The sequence below is a fragment of the Sciurus vulgaris genome (genome assembly GCF_902686455.1).
Source record: "Sciurus vulgaris genome assembly, chromosome: 7".
Taxonomy (NCBI): Eukaryota; Metazoa; Chordata; class Mammalia; order Rodentia; family Sciuridae; genus Sciurus; species Sciurus vulgaris.
In genome coordinates this window covers 42,746,181-42,753,854 of record NC_136467.1, presented here as the reverse complement: position 1 = coordinate 42,753,854, position 7,674 = coordinate 42,746,181, and positions in this window count along the sequence as shown.

Sequence of the window (7,674 nt, the reverse complement as noted above, 5' to 3'; positions counted from 1 at the left end):
AAAAGAAGGTAAAAAATATTTGGACAATCTAGGGATAGAAGGAACTTACCTCAATATTTTAAGGCTATATATGACAAACCCAAGATAAATATTATACTTAACAGAGAAAAAACAAAAACATTTCCTCTAAAATGGAACAAGATAAGAATATCACCACTCCTATACAATACAGTCCTTTTAAATTTAGCCAGAGCAATCAGGCAAGAGAAGGAAATTAAAGGGATACAAATAGAAAAAGAAAAAGTCTAATTATTTCCTGATGATACGATTCTATATCTAGAAGACCCAAAACGCTCCACCAGAAGGCTTTTAGAACTGACTAATAATTTCATCAAAGTAGCAGGATAGATCAATATTCACAAATCAAAAGCTTTGCTACACTCCAGAGGTGATTCTGCTGAGAAAGAAATCAAGAAAATTATTTCATTCACAATAATCTAAACCAAACCAAACCAAACCAAACCAAAACAAAACAAACCCCCAAATCTTGGGAATTGATCTAACCAAGGAGGTGAGAGACCTCTGCAATTAAAATTATGGTACTCTGCAAACATTGAAAAAGACCTTAGAAGATAAGAGACTGCCTATGTACTCCTATGTTCTTGGATACACAAAAGTAATTTTGTCAAAATGGTCATACTCCAAAATTCATTATACAAATTCAATGCAATCCCCATCAAAATTATCAACAATATTCTTCATAGAACTAGAAAAAAAAAAAACAGTTCTAAAATTCTTTTGAAAAAATGAGAGACTCAGAATAGCCAAAACAATCTTGAGGAAGAAGAGCAATTCTGGAGGCATCATAGTACCTAATCGGAAATTATACTACAGCATTACGGTAGTAAAACCAGCATGGTGTGGGCATCAAAACAGACATGATGTCCAATGAAACAGAATAGAAGACACAGAAACAAATTCTCAGAATTATAGTCACATGATATTTGACAAAGATGCTAAAAATATGTGCTGGAGAAAAGATAGCCTTTTTAAACAAATGGCGCTGGGAAAACTGGATAGCCATATGTAGAAAAAATGAAACTAGATCTGTATTTCTCACTCTGAGAAAAAGTCAAAGTGGATCAAAGACATAAATTAGATCAGAAATTTTGCAATTGCTAGAAGTAAACATAGGGTCATCAATCCAAAATATTGGCACAGGCAATGACTTTCTTCTCAACAAGACTATGAAAACTCAAGACATAAAATCAAGAATCAATAATTGAGATGGTATTAAACTAGCAAGCTTCTGAATAGCAAAGAAAACAAAAGCATGATTAGAGACCTTACAGAATGGGAGAAAATCTTTGCCTGCTACTCCTCTGACTAAATTAACATTCAGAATATATAAAGAACTCATAAAACTTCACACTAAAACCAAAACCAAACCCCAAACAACCTAATCAATAAATGGACATAAGAACTAAACAGTCATTTCTCAAAAGAAGAAACACAAATGCCTGGCAAATACATGAAAAAATGTTCAACATCCCAGCAGTCAGGAAAATGCAAATTAAGACTGCACTGGGATTATTCCATCTCACTTCATCAGAATGACAATTATCAAGAATACAAATAATAATATGTTGACAAGGATGTAGGGAAAAAGTTACACCCATACATTGTTGATGGAACTGGAAATTAGTTAAACCATTCTGGAAAGCAGTATGGAAATTACTCAAAAAACCAAGAGTGGAACCACCACAGGACTCAACTATCTCACTCTTTTGCATTTATCCAAAAGAATTAAAATCAGCACACTATAGTGACACAGCCACACCGATTTTTATAGCAGAGAAACTCACAATAGGCAAAATATGGAACCAGCCCAGATACCTGTCAATAGATGATAGGGTCAGGAAAATGTGGTATATAGACACAATGGAGTTTTACTCTGCCATAAAGAATGAAATTAAGATATTTGCTGGCAGATGGATGGAACTGAAGAACATCATGCTAAGTGAAATAAGCCACTCAGAAAACCAAGGTTTAAATGTTCTCTCATATGTGGAAGTTAGAGCAAAGTAAGGGGGAAATAAAAGGCAGGGGGTAGGTCAGATAACATAAAGACAGAGGGAGGGTCTGCAGAGTAGAAGAAGGAGATTGAGGGGAAGTGAGGAGAGGCAAAAAAGGAGAGGGAATGAAGAATGAATGTGACAAAATCAAGCTATCTATAAATATATCACTGTGAATTCCACCTTTATGTATATCTATAAAACATAAATTAAAAATATGTAAATGAAAACAAACCTAACAGTGTTCAGTATATTTTCTATTAAGTTATTCCCATAAATCCAGGGTAAATGCATTTGTTTCTGTATCATACATTCTCAGGGCACTGAGAGAGGAAGGAGGGCTGGGGAAGTTAGGCTTAACCAAGCAATAACCAACTAAATTATCTCAGTCAAGGTCTGTTTGTTGCCAGAATCAGAAACACCACTCAAATTTATCTAGAAAATGAATTTACTGAGGGACATCACAGACACTGTAGTATCTGAAAAATAAATTAAAACAAGGGAGCGAGGCATCAGTCAAGACTGAGCGAAAGCACACCTTAAATGAGTCCTTTGAAGATGATGCCGTTGCTGCCGCTCACCACCGTGGCTCACATGGGAGTCCCTCAACACACCAGACATCAATGACCAGTCTGTTAGGTCTACCCTAACATTTCTGGAATGTTTTTGCTCGTGTTGCCATACCCTCCCATCAGAATAGACGTTTCATGGATACTGCATCCTTGAATAATTGACATCTGTTCATGGGCTCAGCTGAGTGAGCGGATGGGCAAGCCAAGATCACATGTGGCCCACCTCAGCTTCAAAGGAAGCTGGGAAAAGAGAGAGGTTGCTATGTTTCTCACTAGGATGAATAAAATATAATTTTCTGAAATATAGAAAAAGATTTAAAATGATAGGTGGCGTAAAAATGTGCAAGGGCTGGCATTCTAAATGTTAAGAGAAACTTTTATAAAAAATATCCATAATAAAAGCAGAAAATGAACCTAAGAATATAGTGTAATACATGACATTTAACAGGATATGTTGAGACCAGTGGAGAGAGAACTCAGAAGTTAACAAAACAAATATAAATGGCAAAAGGTCACTATTCAAAAAGGAATATTAGTAATATTTAACATGTACTATGTTCTTACTGTACTCCAAGCATAGTTCTCAATATTTAACATATGTTAATTGTATTAAATGTCATAACAAAGCACCATTATACTCATTTAAATAAATGAGGGCATTACATGTTTAGATAAGATACCTACAGTCACAATTCTTTTTTTTTTCTTTTAGTTTTTTTATTTTATTTGTTCTAGTTAGGTGTACAATTCTAAAAGCAGCAGATCCATGGTGTAGACTCAAAGTCTGACCCAGAACTAAAATCACTAGACTGTACTGACTCCTGAAAAAAAAGGTCTGCTTCTTTAACAGAAACAAACAAACAAAACAACAGCAATATTATTTGTTTTGGTACTGGTAATTGAACCTAGGGATGCTTAACCCCTGAACCACATCCCCAGCACTTTTTATTTTTCATTTTGAGACAGGGTCTTGGTTAGTTGCTTAGGGCCTCACTAAGTTGCTGAGGCTTTTTTTGAACTTGAGATCCTCCTGCCTCAGCCCCCTGAGCTGCTGGGATTCCAGGCATGAGCCACTGCACTTGGTAACAGTGATATTCTTTAATTATCTTTTAATTTAAGAAATCAGACATGCTTATTGTGAGAAAAGGAAATGGCACAGAAATTTATTTGTATAGGAAATAATATTCTTTTTTCTCCTCGTATATGCCATTCTACCCAGATGAACATCTATCGCAATTTATTTATCTATCTATCTATCTATCTATTTATTTATTTATACTTGGAATTGAACCCAGGGACACTCTACCACTGAGCTACATCCCCAGTCTTTTTATATTTTATGTTGATGCAGGGTATCACTAAGTTACCTCAAACTTGTGATCCTCAGTGGAATTCTTTTTGAGCTCTTTATTTTTCTTTGTGTGTTTTTATGACAACACCTAATAGTACTGATTTACATTTACCTTATTTATTTTTGGCCACCCTTCAAGCAGGATGTGGCTTCATAAAAGTAGAATTTGGGGTTGTTCTGACTATTCTCATATCCAATAGCACTTAGAAAACACATAGTAAGTGCTTAATAAATATTTATCAAACAAAAGAATAAATAAACTCTATACTTCAGGTCTAGTTCATCAGTTAAAAATACTGCACAATTTAATATTTGAAACAATTATAAAAAGATTTAGAAATTTCAGTTGATACTAAATGATAGGAATTAAGTACAACATGTATGGTTACACAGGATTGTACAATATACCATGCCCAAAATGATAGTTACTCTTCTGAAAGTCCCTTGTTTTGACTTAAGCTGTGTCTCATAAGAGTTGATAGTCTTCATATGCCAGGAAATAGAAATGAAAATAAATCCTCATGCATACATGTAGTCACTTAAATCTGCACAACCAGCCACTGTGTTATTGGGAATGCCTAAAATAAATACTTCTCTGGTTCTGGATTGCATAGTATTTTATTTTCTCATCTGAATTCTACTTTTTGTTTTCTCTCCCCAGTTCCAATATTTATTCTTCTTTCCTTCTACATCTTTTTTTATATGCAATATTAAACGTTAGTTAAATTGTTGACAAATCTCTTACATCCTTGATTTCTTTACTGGCAATTCCTCACTCTCCTGTTTTCCTTTAAAAGTTAATTCATGTGGAGAACATCAAGTCCTCCACATCCCTTTCAGATCAAGGCTATAAAAACTCACTCCCAAATCTTGAGGTAATGATGGGAATGGTGGACATTAACTCAAACTATAATAATCATTAATCATCTGCTTTCAACGTGAAGCTCACAGAATTCACTATGCTTTTTGTGCTGTCTATAGATATTGTCTTCATTCTTTCTTTTTCATCCTCAGCTCAGTCCCACTCAAAGATTAAGGATGATGTCAGTATAAATAGCTGACACTCTGGTTGCCCTATCCTTTGGGTGCCTCATCTTTAATGTCATCTTCAACTTCTCAGTTATTTACTCGTATCACCTTTCAAAACTGTTCTACTCTTTCACCCAACTTTTAATTTTTCCACATACCTCCCTCAGTGTATTGGTCAAGAGTCTCTGTTGTGATCAAAATAATTTGATTTGGATGTTTAAATAGAAAAGCAGTTTATTGAGGGATATCATATTTCTCAAGGAAACTAGATAACCATGCCTAAATGAAAGAATTCATAAATGGTGCTCTGCCCCACTGGGGGCTATTCTGGTGAAGCATCTTTGTTGCGTCTACTCAGGACCACCATTTTTGCTGGTTTCAGTAATCCTACTGTTCACTGATGTAGTTCATAACTCCCCATCAATTCTCTTGAAGAGCCCACTACCTTTACTAATATAGTTGCTAAATAGTGAATCCCCCTTGAATCATGGACTGAATTTGATCTCCATGCATGTTTGAGTTTGTTGGGATGAATGCAACTACTATGTATATCTATAAAGCTCTAATAATCAAAAATGTGAATTCTCCCTTGCCCACTTCCTCACGTTTCTCACTTCCAAAAATGAATGTTTGGAGAGAAGACCATTCTTGTTCCTATACCTAAACTCTAGTAGGAAAGTTTTCCAGGAAAGTTTCTTGTTTTCTAACTTGGGTAAGCAAGATTTATAAGACAGAAAGTATTCAAAAATTAAATGACCATTGTTACTTTTTTTATTTATGATTCTTATTTTATCTATGTTTCTGTCTTTTTGTCCTTCATATACTCTTGTTTGTAGCTTATATTTCATAGTGCACAGTTCCACTCTTAGATGTATATTGTGCTCTCCTGACCCAATATTTTTTTCGCACAGATAACCCCAATGCTAAGCAAATAGAACTATTTTTATGTTTGCATAGGGGTTGTCCGTATTATGAGAAACAATTGCACAAACAAAATTGCTACTATAAATGGACTTGGGGGACCATAGTAACTCAAGATAGTTCAAGAATAACCGTTTCCCTTGATATTTCTCCTTGTTTCTCCATGTGGTGAATTTCAGATGGTTTATTCTTTTCTCAGACTTCTCATTCTTCCTTTCCATTGAGCTCTCTCATATTTTGAGCAAATTATCTAGTTCTATTTGGGAACCAAATAGTTCTAGTCCCAAATAGAACATTTCAAAATATTGCCCATGAACATGTGCACCTAGATATATCCATGCCATACTTTTCTTTTTTTTTTTTTCCACCAAATATAATGCAAGAGAGAACTCTTTGGATTTTTTCTTCTTTTATCAGAAACACTACTTCAAAGTTTTTAACATTCGATTTTCATCTCTGTCTTCTTCCAATAAGGTTTAAATATACTCATATTACTTCACATTAAGACAGTAAAAATCAGGGAAGGATTCATACAAATTATCTCATTCATGCTGTGCTAGCTACTATTACCACTTTGACATTTCAAAGGAAAACTCAAGATATCTGCCTATTCTACCCAAATATCTTTATGAGGTCATTATTATCTACTTTTATCTTTCTTTCTCTCCTACTTCTTCCTCCTCATTCATCTTCTCTTTCTCATCCTTTGTCTTTTTGTGTGAAGTCACTGTAGGGTTCTTTGAGTTTCTTACTTGACTTTTCTAGGTCCTGCAGGATGAGACCTCTCCTTACTTTTCAGCCACATTTCTTGGAGTCATGGAAAATAGTAGTATTATCCTAGGCTCATTGTTGGGAAAATTTTATCTGGTGGATCCATAATTAAAACTAAGGTATATTTGAATTTTAAAGTGTGTTAAAATTTCTGGTAAGGGTTCCTTCTATGATTCTATTTAGTCCCAGTCAGGAGAGTCTGGTTGCATACAACGAAAATCCATTAGAAATAAACTAAAAGTGGGAAACAGTTGGAAGGCTTCAGAGTTGCCTGAGAGACTCACCAGCTAGAAGCGCAGGTGAGCCTCAGAGGAGCCTGCAGCCTAGAGCTGGACAGCCCGTCTGCCCACTCCACATTTCTGGGCAACAGGGCCTCTCTTGGTGACTTCTCAAACAGGTCAGCTTTGACTCTGTAATTGCTTTCTGTTTTTCAGCTTCTCTGGTGCACATGACCAGATGAATCAGGTTTTATATTTCCCTCACTACAACACTGGAGACATTTCTCAGAGATTTTTTTTGGTCATTGAGAAGCAAGGTTGTTTTCTGTTTGAGTCTCCAGAGACATTCCTTAATTTTAGTTAAGAATCATATCCAATCACATGAGCTTTGAAATCAATGATTTACTTGTGTTTTACTCTGTATATAATCACCTTTCTGGCCTAGCCCATTTTTTTCCTTCCTGCACTAAGATTTTCATACCATATTTTGGCTGATGAATGCATTGTGACCTAGAACAAGTTATCTTATGTCTTTTCCAGTCTGTTCATTCTTTCTGTCTTCTATTTCTCTAAAACACCCTCCTCTTTTGTCTTCACGTATTTTTCTCTCTTATTTTAAAAACAAATTTCAAATTGTTTTTCCTAAAATTCTCCTATATTCTCTTATTGAGATTTATAAGGTCTTATCTCAATCATAGTTTTTAAAAGCAAAACCATCACATCCATAGTCAATGAACATTGCATGCATGCTTTGTGTTGCATGTGTGATGCCAAACTTTTGGCCCTTCATTTTCTGA